The 12,448-nt window shown below is 44.7% G+C and overlaps 1 protein-coding gene across 2 annotated transcripts in view; it reads right to left on the bottom strand.

Moving 5' to 3' along the window:
• Window positions 1–12,159, bottom strand: part of TSPAN18 (tetraspanin 18) — a 121,025-nt gene extending 108,866 nt beyond the window's left edge. The window contains exon 1 of one of the 2 annotated variants that reach the window (XM_066552841.1): window positions 12,050–12,159. The gene's annotated coding sequence lies outside the window, so the exon portion shown is untranslated. Of the gene's footprint in view, window positions 1–11,520; window positions 11,625–12,049 lie in introns of those variants that run through there. The other variant, XM_066552843.1, reaches the window with a different exon arrangement.
• Window positions 12,160–12,448: the final 289 nt, after the last annotated feature.

Genomic DNA, 12,448 nt, shown 5'->3' with positions numbered 1-12,448 from the left:
GTTACATTTAAAGGGAGGAGGAAACCAAAAGTAGACAACATTTTACCAACCAATAGGTATCTCTAAGGGATGGGTACTGGGGGACAGACATATAGGACAGCGTATGGGGCAAGGCTTGGGGGGCTGACTCCCGGCCTCTGGCTAATCACTCAATGACCTGGACCGAAACTTCTGGATGGAGGGATGGGATGCTGAGTGATTGACAGAGAGCCAGGGTGGGGGTTTGGGGATGATCTCATCCTGGGAGAGGGATAACACAGGTAAAGGGAGGGGAGTACAGTCTGGGATAAACCATTTGGGAAAAATATGGGGATACAAAACAAAACTACTTCATAGTATTACAAAGTATAAAAACACACTACAACAACGTTTGTCTTTCTGGGGATCTGTGGAGTCTTAGCAATCAGCCTCCTAGAGGTTCCTTTAAAGGTTCCTTTGATGACTGTAACCAAAAGCAAGACCAAAAATCTGCTGTCATTTCAGCCCTAGAGGTCTTAGACTTGATTAATTTAAGAGAAATATTTTCTTAGGTAATTTTTTTGTGAAAACTTATTAAGATATTATTGCTATCTTATATTTTAAGATAAGTATTGCCTGTTTATTACAAAAAAAAAAAAAAATCAACCCCCCACCCCAAACCATAAAAGCAAGGCTTATGGTGTTTAAATTTATTCTTTCAAACATTCTGTATCTGGGGTCTGCATCTCTGCAGACAGACACAGTGGAGCGGAGCTCATCTCACATCCAGGACTGCTTTGACATTATATGACTTCCAGAGCTGGCTGTTGTGGATCCAAATGCTATGCTGCATCCAAAAAAGCTGTATGGTAATCCTGGTTCTGATTTCCACCAGGTCAGGCCTTCCACTGCTGCTCCTGTGTGCTGTAAACACACCTTATGCCTTTGGTTCAATTTAACTTGAATGAAAAGAAGGGGTGAAACCAAAAGGGCAAGCTCAGACTCCTCATCCACCACAAGGTGAACACAAGTCTTCTTAAAACAGACTAGTGGAGGCCATCTGAGGATGAATTTGGCTTCCCTGAAACAGGAAACTTCCATTATTGAAACCTCAAGTACACAGCAAGGGCTCGGAATTTTTTGCCTTTAAGAGGAGTGTTTTGTCTTTCTCTATGCAATGAAGCTTCAACCTTCAGCCTTTTCCCCTCCCTCTTCTAAAAATGGCAAGAACAAAATACAAAGTAAAGGCAGAGTAGCATTCCCATATAATCAGAACTGGAGTGTGCACCTCAGTTTTGCAATCCCACCTTTTATAACAGAGGGGTCCCCTGAAAGGTCCCCTTGGCAGCCAAGCAGGACAGAGCACATCATGGTTCAGGGAGCTGAGCTGCCCTGGAATAACCAGGCTCAGGTCTTTGGTGGAACAGAGCGCCCCACAGAGAACAAACACCCTCACTAAGCACACACCCAGCTCAGCTGAGGTCCCCCCTTGACTTTCTTCCTGTTATCTCCTTACTCTCCTAGGAGAATTAAGAAAGGATCAAGACAGGACTACTTTCTCCTCCTCTCTATAAAACACAAGGAAAGAAGAAATTGAAAGAAAGAGGCCTATTACTGAAACCATGTGCTAGCCTTGCCTTTGCTGGGCTCACTGCAATCAGATCAGCACTAGAGTGTTTCATGCTGTTCCAAGAAGCTCCTCTCTTGCCCCAAGCATTATTTTTCCTACCCTGCCCAATAACAATGGCCCAAACATAGCAGCAGTATTCAGCTCTATTTTCCTTGGCTGCTCAAGTTGATTCTCTAATAATATTCCTCAGAGGCAGCAGTGGTTTAGGAGTTATATATCCTTGTACAGCCTTGACCCTGACAAAATACACCAGCAGTGCTTCAGGGTCAGTCTTTCCCCTCCTGTCACTGACAAGCTGATTGCTTTGCCAGGGACTTCAGGGATTCCTTGCTCCACTCTATAAGAGCACATCCAGGAGAGACAAAACCTGCAGAACCAGTGAGGAAAGACCATTGAAGAAGACACAAGGACACCTGGATAGGAACTCAGTTTTTGGAGGGAACCATATTTTTTGAGATTTAAATTTTTTTTTTTTATTTCACGTAGGGACAAAAGATTGGAATACAACTTGGAATTCTTCATACATAAACACAACTGCTCTAGAACAGCAGTTCTGTGGTTAGGATTGGTATTTCTGGCATGTAGGAAACCTGCTTTCAGGACCCTGTTTTGGATTTGTGACAGCATAGGTGAAAACCCCAAACCACTTGGCTCCTGTCTGTTTTGACTAAGAAATTCTATCCTATATGCAAGAAATTCTCCCAAGGAGAACCAAGTGGAGACCAATCCTTTCCCACAAAGCAGTAATGGTTTCAGTAAATCAGCATCTTCTGCAGGCAAATTGTTTCCTTGAAGACTCCTAGCCAGTCCTAGCCTCAAGCAGCAACCAGTTGGTTTCTGCTGAAGACATAAGCCTGGAATTAACCCACCCAGCAGAGGTTCTGCTTAGGAACAGCTTGTCTCCCCTGAGTAGGGCCACTGCAACACGGTGTAGAAGAAGCAAATAAAGCTTCATAAAATTTGCCCTGCCAACTCAGGATTCTGTCTTTTTCTTCTACTCCAGTAGCTTGCATTGTTAAACAGAGGGAAGGAGGTATGGTAGAAAAACCTCACACTCTGTTCATGTTTACTTTATTCATTCCTTAGTCTGGGACTGTAAAAATGTTGCTGATATCCAAAAGAGCATGTGCCTGTATGTGTGTGGCAAAAGCTTTGGAGCCTGGACTGTGCGTGATGTGGTCAATTTTACTCACCAGGGGCAGACAGCCTCTTTTTATTCTGTAGCTCTAAGGAGTAGTAAACCTGTCTCTACAAGGAATTCAAAGTAAACACAGTAATACCACAGATGTATGCCATAGTTTGTCTTGCTGATTTAAGACACTTCCTATGAAATGGCTTGAAAGAATCTCCAAAGGTGCAGTCTTCTTAAACTGTGTCCTCCAGAAAGAATGTTTTTCTACTTCTAAACACAGCATTTTTTTATGTGCAGTACAGGATTACCCTATATAGGTCACTGACACTCCATGGAAACCTAGATAAATAGCTCTATTCCCACACTAAATTTTGTTGGCTTCTCTTCCTTTATTGCTAAGAATATTTCAACTGGAACAACATATTTGTGCCTTTGAGGTTCTCTGTTCCTGCTGCCACTTCCCCACCTGGAGCTATAATCCTACGCTTGTCACAAACCCAGCCACTGCTTCAGAACTTATTACAGCTACAATCTGCAGATTATAGCAACTTCTAATAGGGGATAAGCAGCAGGGAAAGGTGAGTTTAAGCTGCAAAGAACCTGCTGATTCAAAGGGCCCTATTATTAATATTTATTATTTTTAAGCATTCATTGAGTGCTGTAGAAGATAAAAGAATGAATTGAAAGCAAGAACCAAGGAACCAAGTTTATACAAGACAAGAAAATGTGAAAGCTTAGAGAATAAGTGCAGTGTCTGGGGAGGAGGGGAGCCAAAGAAAAAGTAGTAACAGCAATGGGAAGAAAAGCCACACCTTTTATCAGCACAATGTTCCTAGCATTAATAAGTATGAAGAGAATTAAAGAATTCTTCAGTGTCTAATCAGAACTGCTGTCCATAGGGGACCTTCTGAGTATTATTACAAGGCATTGGCATATCTTTAAAGAATGGAGCTTTGATCATAAAAAGCAAGTGTGTGGAGGAGAGGGGGGCTGCAAAAACAGCAAAAGGAAATGCAACTGATGTTAGGGAAGAATCCAGCCCTGGACAGGTGCTTTAAAAAGCTCCAAATAAATCCATTTAGATTTTGTGTAAATGGTTAGAATGAGGCATAATTCTCACTCATGTCCCTCCATTACAGGCAAATGTCCCCTCTTTCCCTCAAACCCTTTTTGCCTGTTGCCAAAGGTCTCCCAGCTGATACTTCTCTTCCCTAACAAAGATGCAAGCTCATGGCTTACACCATTTTAAACCTTCACACTTTCAAACAACAACCCACAATGCTTCACAGTCCCAATGCACTTTAGCAAGATTAGCTAACAAGAATGTTCATCATACCCAGTGCTGAGGGTACTGTCGTCATTTTCACAGCTGGTGAAACAGATGCTCAGAAAAGCAATGCAACTTTCCCACAGCTAAGGAGTGTGTACAGCAGGCTGATGTTAGGAATGCTGGCATTCACCCACCTCAGTTCTGAGCACTAAAATCCGTGATAGCGCTTGGGAGTGAGAGTCCAACCCCCCTCCCAAAGCCCTCTGCTCCCCAAGGCTAATGCAGAGCTTCAAAGCACTTCCCAAAGAGCATCACATTACAGAAATACTGTAAGAAATCCTCTATAAACTGAAACTTGGAACTATCTGCAGCAGCATTAACAAAGAAAATTAATGTTTTTAAACTAACTCTGACTCTTCTCCTGCCAAACCTTCCCCACTGCAGTATCAAAATATGAACACATAAACTGAAAAGCCTGAAACCTTCTGCTCCCTTCAGCACAGTGAGGAGATAGAATAAGACTTCCAAGAGACTGGCTGGATTAACAAGATTTTTTCTTTTGTTTTGTGTCTTCTCTTTTTTTTTTTCTTAATCGCATCAGAATGCTGTTCCTGACTGATGTTTCCCTTAACATTTAAAAGAAGAAAAACAGTTCCTAATTAACAAAGCATCACTGTAAGCTGAAATCCTTATCAGTTTTGCAGGTTTTTTCCAATCCTATGAACCCAGAGTGATTTGTCACATCAGCAAGGTATTACATTGTCAACTCTCAAGCTGCCAAAGCAAAGAGATCTTTTGGTGCTTCGAGCATTGTGCCTCAAGCACTTCCAGAATTATCTCTCAGTTTTTCCTGTAACTTATTCTGAAAAACAGCTTAGTGTAACTCCAGAAGATTCATGTTACATGCCATATTCCCATCAGAAAGAAAAGTTTTGTTGATCAACACAAAATAAGCGTCTCAACTTAAGCAGCTTTGAGAATCCCCTCTGACATTAACAGGAAAAAAAGGCAGTCAGCAGTTTAAAAATACATCATATCTAAAGTTCACCCTTCTCAATGATATTCTGAGACATTCAATCCTTTATTTGCCGTCATTTCTCAAACATGTCCATGTTGTACCCAAGACATTATTATCACCATTAAGCTCCATCAATTTTTATCAGCAATACCAACATTAAAACACATTCCAGTTTCAAATGACCACAGAAATAAACACATCAACAGTGACAGTGACTCCCATTCCAAAATCCACTGAATTTCCATTCAGTGGAAATCCCATTGTCTCATTTATAGTGGCAACAGGTTTTGAGGACTTCATCTGAAAGATGCCCACAGGTCCCAAAGACTTCCATGGGAAACATGTTCTCAGCAGGCCTGAGAAAGCAGTCCAGTACAGGCACAAGATCCCTCTGTACAGGAAGATCTGGTTTATTTTTACTCCACAAGAAAATGAGATGTGCCAAGAACAAACTCTATCATTGCTTTCCCAGCATAGAGTGTTCCAGTTCAGTGCCCTGTGAGGTCCATGTCTCATGAACAGGCAAAATGCCAGTCAGTTCATTTGGGCCATTTTTCCTGAAGAAGTGTAGACATCATAATTTAGTGCAATATTTATTACTCTAGAACACTCTCCTCATAGACTGTCTTACACTGAGCTTTCTGTAAGGAGTAAATATAGTAACTGTTTCCATAATAATGTTAAAAATACCCCAACAGATTAAATTCAACAGATGAAACAGGGCCATAAATACGTATGTCTAACAACATGACCAAAATCACCCTTCTTCAAACTGGGCATTGGGCCATGAAAAGAAAGCTGCTGGCATTACAATTTCAGTGTTGAGCCTTAGGAGCAGCACAGAGCTGCAGAAACAGTCAGTACAGTAATCATGCACAATATACAGAACCCGAGCTGCAGCCAGGGCCTCTGAGCTCCTGAGCCCCTGCCAAGCTGTGCCACTGACCCACAGTCAACAAGTCACCATACGGTCCCATACCCCATTCCAGTCCTCTGTCCTGTGGGCTTTCCAGACATCTGGGATGGCATAAGATGTGTTTAAAGCTGTTTACAGCTCAAGTGAGGAGCCTGAGACAATATAAGAGCTGTTATTAACTCTGCTGTACTACACAAGTTTTCACATTAGCAGTTATGGTTACACCTCCCTGGAACCAACAACCACTCTAAGGTTTATTTCCTGACAGTAAAACCACAGCAACAGCAGTAAGGAGGGTACTGGTTATACTGCTTCCAGAAGAGTAATCAGGGCAAACTGCAGATCACACTGCACCACAGATGACCCAACAAAGTCCTTCTCTAACACAGCCATGCACCAACTAGATGAGGGAAAGAAAAGCAGGAATAGAGATGAACTAAACACGGTTGATCAGAAGCTGAGCTACTAAGCAAACTAAGACCTAAAACCTAATTCCCATAATAATGCAACATTTTGATTACCAAGTAATATCAAGCACACAGATGAAATTCAGTTTCAGCACTACTTATTTCATCAAAAAGCATCCTCTCTTTCTGCCTGAAGTGATAGACTGGTCTAAAAAAATCTGAACTCCATTTGAGTTTAAAAACTGGCTCTTCTACAGTGATTTTAATTTATTTCTCAAGAAACAAGAAATCCATTTTAGACCAGGCTTATTTAGTAAATACATAGCAAAGGGAAGATCCTGATAGCAATAAATGAATAAATAAAGCCTAAAACACAAGAACCCCAGGAGATTTATCAGTCATTGGAGTCTTTGTTGGAAGGACTACACAGACAGGGAGATTCCTGTGCAGAAAAAAGATCCTTACTAAAAACCCATGACAGTCAGAACCTCACTTCCAACACCTCTGAGGACAATGGCAAGATACTGGTTATGGTTTTCTTTGAAATTAACTTGGTGGGGATAAACTGACACCACATGACTACTCCCAGTTGTCATACAATATTTGCTGCATATCAGTCCCCCAGAAAAGAAGCATTCAGATTAGGCACTTGGTCACCCAGAGCTTCCTGTATCAAGACACCTGCAGAGGCAATCCAAATCCAAAACACCCTGCACACACACAGCTCACCAGGATGGTGAGACTCTCTGCCTCTAGCTCTGAGGAAGACCAGTGAAGGGCAGCCCATTGGTAAAGAACAGAAGGTGGCAGAGGTGCAGAAGCAAATCCCATTGTAAGAGCAAAACATCTTTATAATCGCTTGTTTCTTTAAATTTTATCTGTGCAAAAATAAATAAAAACATGCTGACAAACTGGTTTAGCAGATGGTGTGGTTAACACAAAAAGATCAACACACTGCCTTCCTATAGCCACTTCTTTCAATCTCAGAAGATTTACACTGCATTAGCCCATGACAGATATTTACCAATGCAGAAATGATAAACAGCAAAGCAGCTGTTAAATGCTCCAAAACAAGAGATTGGATGGGGAAGAGACCCATGGACCGTTTGGTGGGCACTGAATTCACCTGAGTCCCCTGAAACTACCAGGGTATGGGTTAACTCATTCACCAGTTTGGAAGTTCAAGACTGAAAGAACAGTGAAAAGAAAATCAGAAATGTAGGTGTAGGGGAAGGAATGGACACAAGTGGAATGCTGAACTGTGCAGTCATGAGCTAAGGTAGGACCAAACAGAATCTGGCTGCCACATCAGTTACCAGTGAGGCAGCAGTGACCATCTGAAAGCTAAGCTCTGGCCTCTGGATATATTTTTATATCATCTTATGCCATCCCAGATGTCTGGAAAGTTACTATATTTACTCCTTTCAAATGAAATATAATTAAGATATAAGAATATATTTACTATATTCTTATATCATCTTATGCCATCCCAGATGTCTACTATATTTACTCCTTTCAAATGAAATATAATTAAAGCCCAATCATCTTCCCAGTGCTGAGAAGTGGACAGTGTGAAGGGAAAGAACAACACAAAACATTAAAGTTTTAGAAGGAATAAGGAGCATGAGAAAGAATGGAGTTGTCTGTACTGATTTTTCTGTGCAACTATTTTCTTCCTTCATTTGCCACTTCCAATTAAAATTAATAATTATTTCCAGGAGGAAAAAAAAAAAGGAAGAAAAGGAGAGAACACATAAGAAACAGCTTAAAAGGGAATGAGCACTTTCAGATCTGAAACAGCTCATTTCTATGCCTCTTGAGGGAGAAACACACAGGCTTTGCCCTCTCATGCAAATACACTGCTTGCTTTTGAGTAATTATTTTAAAGTGACAACTAAAGACCACCCCTTCCCAAAACAAGTTACTTTCAACTCTCACTGTACCACTTGTGGAGTTTTCCCCCCTATAAAAACCAAGAAAAATGGATCTATTTTATTGATGTCAATTATTAATTTAAACAAACAAACTAATCATACTGAAATGAGTCAAAAATCCTTGAGAAAGTAAAAGCAGGGATTGTCTAGCAAGAGGATTCCCAGACAAGGACTGCTTCAGCAGCCTCACAGGGTTAGCAAGGAGTATAGATATCCATCTGTTTTAATTATAACTCCCAAACAGACCTCAGACCTACTACCACCTCATGCAATGACTCATCTTCAAGATGTCAAGAACTATGCACTACCTCAGGAAACTCTCTAAATACAACTTGGACCACCATCTGCTTTTTTTAGATATCTCAGGCCCCTCAGGCCTCAATTTTGTAGCATCTGAACTTTTCTTTTCAAGTCCTTCCTCTCCTCTAAGACCTAAAGGCCCATAAATCCAGTAGCTTCTGTCCCCAGAGCTGTTGTGCCTGTTTTCCTGCAGCCTGGTGAGAACAGACAGGACTCAAGATAATTAAATAAAAACACAGGAACTTCATTATTTATTTTAAAAGAAAATGTGTTTTCTAGGAAGAAAGTCCTTTAGTTGGGCAAATCTGTAAGCTGTTTATCAGCTTAAACTCATTATCTGTCCATATGGTCTTAGCACTGTGGTTTGAAAAAAATGGGCATGCACTAGCTGATGAAATGTCATCTGCCCTTATGCCAGAAACTACTATTTTTTTCATTGACGTCAAATTCGGATCCTTGCCACAAGTGAAGGGCTACCATAAGCACAGTCATAATATTTTAATTATGAAATGATCTTACAGAAGGCAGCAAGGAAGGCAGGGGCAATGCAAGAAAACTCATTCACGAAAAATACAAAGTCATTCACATTTTGCCTCTGTTCTAATTCTTTTTGTTTGGGGAGGCGGGGTGGAAAGAGAGCAACCTAGCTTTAAAAAAAAAAAAAAAACAACAGGCAAGGGAATGAGATGCTAAAGCCAATAAACACACATCAAAGCGTGAGATGGCTCTGCTTCAACTGCCTACAGTATTCAACCTGGGATAGATTAAGGCAAGACAAAAGGTGCTATGAGGGAAAATACTGCCCCTACAGCAGTGCAGACCATCTCCCTCACTTGCTCAGCCCTAAGAGTGAGACCCCAGCCAGCTCTGCTGCACTGAAAGAGGCGAGGGCACATGATAGGCCTAGCTTTGCAAAAACCCATATTTGTCCCCCGTGGTCTGCTGTTGTGATTTGAAGCCCTTCCCACTCCCCTGCTGAGGCGCTGCAGAGAAGCAGGAGCTGGGTTTATTGATTCTGTGAGTCACAATTAGCCGTGGGACACACGACCAAAGGTTTAGCACAGGACATTAAACCTGACTGAGCTGTCAACTCGGTTATTCCAAGGAGAGAGAAACAAATTGAAGTCACAGTAACAGATGTTTCTCATGTTTTATGAACTGCAATATTATTACTAGTTACAGACACACTTTCTGCCTTTTAAAACAGACCTGCAACGCTGTGCGTGTGAAATTATTTGAACTAACACACAGACAACTTGGCAAAGGACTTACAGATAGCATTTTCTCACTCACACAATGATTCCCGTTTCCCTTTTGCCTAGCCCCACCCTGAGAAGTAGAATAGATGTTAAAGCAGCCAAAAATGAGATCACGACAGGATAGAGTACTTCGTTGCCATCATCTGCGACGAGGATGCGAACACTCTAACCCCTCTCCTCTTTTGTGAGAAACACACTCAGCCTCTTCTCGGTTTTCCACTGTGGGGAAATTAACTTGTTGGGATCGTTCTGAGTTTTAAGGGAGCCTGGAAACTGAAGACTGGTGTTCTTCCCAGGATGTCTTATCCTTACACCTTAGGGGCAATAAAGGGATTTCCCCATAATTTACAAAGGAAATCTGAAACAGCCTGCGAGCGCAAACCACCCCCGAGCCCATGCTGCTCCTCCGTGTGGAGGAGCGAGCGGAGGGGCGGCCGGGCTGGCACGGCACAGCGAGAAAGCCCTCTCGTGGAAGGCCTCAGCATCACCCACCCGAGCCGCCCCGGCCCCGCTGATCGCGGCTCCCCCGGGCTCTGCCGTCCGCCCCTTCCCCAAGGAGCAACTCCGCGCTCACCTGCGCATCTCGCAGGCTTAAACAGCACACAACGCGGGGAGCCGGGCGATTTGCGGCACAGCTCTGCCTTGCAGAAAGGGTGGAGATTTTGTGTGGATTTTGCTGGCAGTCTGCAACATCTCAGAGAAGTTAAAGCTCTTCCTTTCTCCTCACCCCGCTACGCTTGAATTCGTGGCAACTGTATCACATGGTATTTTAGCTTGCGCCAACAAAAGCTGTACCTCGGCCACAACAAATACAGAAACATTAACTGCCTTCCAAGGAGGGTCAAACATTCGAATCATTTTAACATACTATAAAAATACTTCAGTGAAAGCAGATGATAAAGAAGCGCATATTTACATTATGCTACACGGTCGAATTTGAAAGATTCCCCCCAAATTACAAAAAAAAAATAAAGAATGTACCTGTTTCTCCAAATGACATCCCTACCGTTTGCTCTGTTTCTATAGTTTTGTGACAGAACAACTACTGCTCCTTACAAAAACCACTGAGTATCAAAATAAGCATTTTACCGGTAGAATCCATCAAACACTTGCATACATCCTGTTGAATTAAGACAACTCTTTAACAACTCCAACTTTTTACCCACTAGCAGAAGTCCGAGGCGAGCCCATGGTCACAATTAGCATGTACCCTGTCAGGCACACAATCGTCTCCAGCACACTTCTGCCCAACCAGCTTTGGTAGCCACTGGCTATTCAGTGAATTATGTGCCTAGAGTCTACTAACTGTGTCCAAATTTGCTCTTATTATAGAAATACAAACAGTAATCAGGCCGAGCTTACTAATTGCTGAGAGAAGTACTAGAGAAAAAAAAATTATTATCAAACATACTTCACAGAAAACCACCCAAGTACAACACACATGAACATGCTATTTACTCATTCACTACAACCTTTAAATACAAAAGTTACGACAAAACTTGAAGTGCCCAGTTCAGCTTACCAAACCCCCATGTGGTACCTCGCTAACATGCTGCAGCTACAAATCTCTATTAAAGAGCGGGCATTGACCCAGGGTAGCGGGATCAGCAAAGGGGAAAGGGAAGATCAGCAAAGTGTGAAAGGGAAAATTCCTCCCAGCCCAGGCTGAAGTAAAAAGCACGGGGAACCGTCCCACCTTCCTCATCCGAATTTCGGGGGCGGTGGCACACCCCAACACGCGACAGACGCAGCGCAGGGCGCTCCGGGCACAGCCCCCGCGCTCCCCGGCTCCGCCGCTCGTCTTGACCGTAAGAGGGATCCCGGAGGAAGAGGTGTCGGGCGGAGGCAGCAGAATACAGAAACACCGAGGACAGGCTCTGAGGCTCCCCAAGACGCTTCCGAGGCCCGACCCCGGAGAGGTGTTACCAGCGGGGCGAGTTCAGCTGGCTGGGGCAGCCGGGGCGCCCTCCCCCGGCTCCCGTGCCGGCGGTGCTGGCGGGCGGGCTGGGCTGGCTTCTCAGCCCCACAAACTTGCACGCCAAGCACCCCGGGCAGTCACGGCGCTCCCGCACACCCTCCCCGCCCCGAGGGAACGGCGCAGCGGCGGGGTGGGCGAGCAGCCCCCCGTGGCACCCCCGAGCGCCCCGGGGCACAGCAGGGCGGTGGGCGCCGAGCCGGAGCGGCCCCGGGGCCGCGGGCAGCGAGAGGGGAGCCCCGCCCGTTACCTGGCGGCTCCGGCGGCGACTCCCGCGGCGGCGGCTCCGGGCACGGACCGGCCGGACCGAGCAGCGGCGGCGGCTCCCGGCAGCGCTGGGCTCCCACTGCCGTGCGCGCCCCGTGCCCGGCAGCCGCGGAGCGCCGGAGCCGCCAGCGCAGCCGGCTCCACCTCCCGGCCGTGCCCCCTCCTCCGCCCCCGCCCGGCCCGGCCCCGGCCCCGGCCCCTCCGGCGGGGCGCGCCCCTGCCCGCGCTCCGCCGCTCCCGCCCGTGCCTCTCGTCTGCCTTCTCCTTGGCCGGAAAACTTCCCGGGTGCCCTCGGCAAGGGCAGCCCGGGGTGACTCGTCCCTCCCGTACCGTGCCTCAGCCGTTCGGGGTGCAGGAATTCCGGCCCAGGGGCAGCTTAACC

This window comes from Molothrus aeneus, chromosome 6 (assembly GCF_037042795.1).
Source record: "Molothrus aeneus isolate 106 chromosome 6, BPBGC_Maene_1.0, whole genome shotgun sequence".
Lineage (NCBI taxonomy): Eukaryota > Metazoa > Chordata > Aves > Passeriformes > Icteridae > Molothrus > Molothrus aeneus.
The sequence above is the reverse complement of the archived record's forward strand: the minus strand, read 5'-3'. Positions and strand labels throughout refer to the sequence as shown.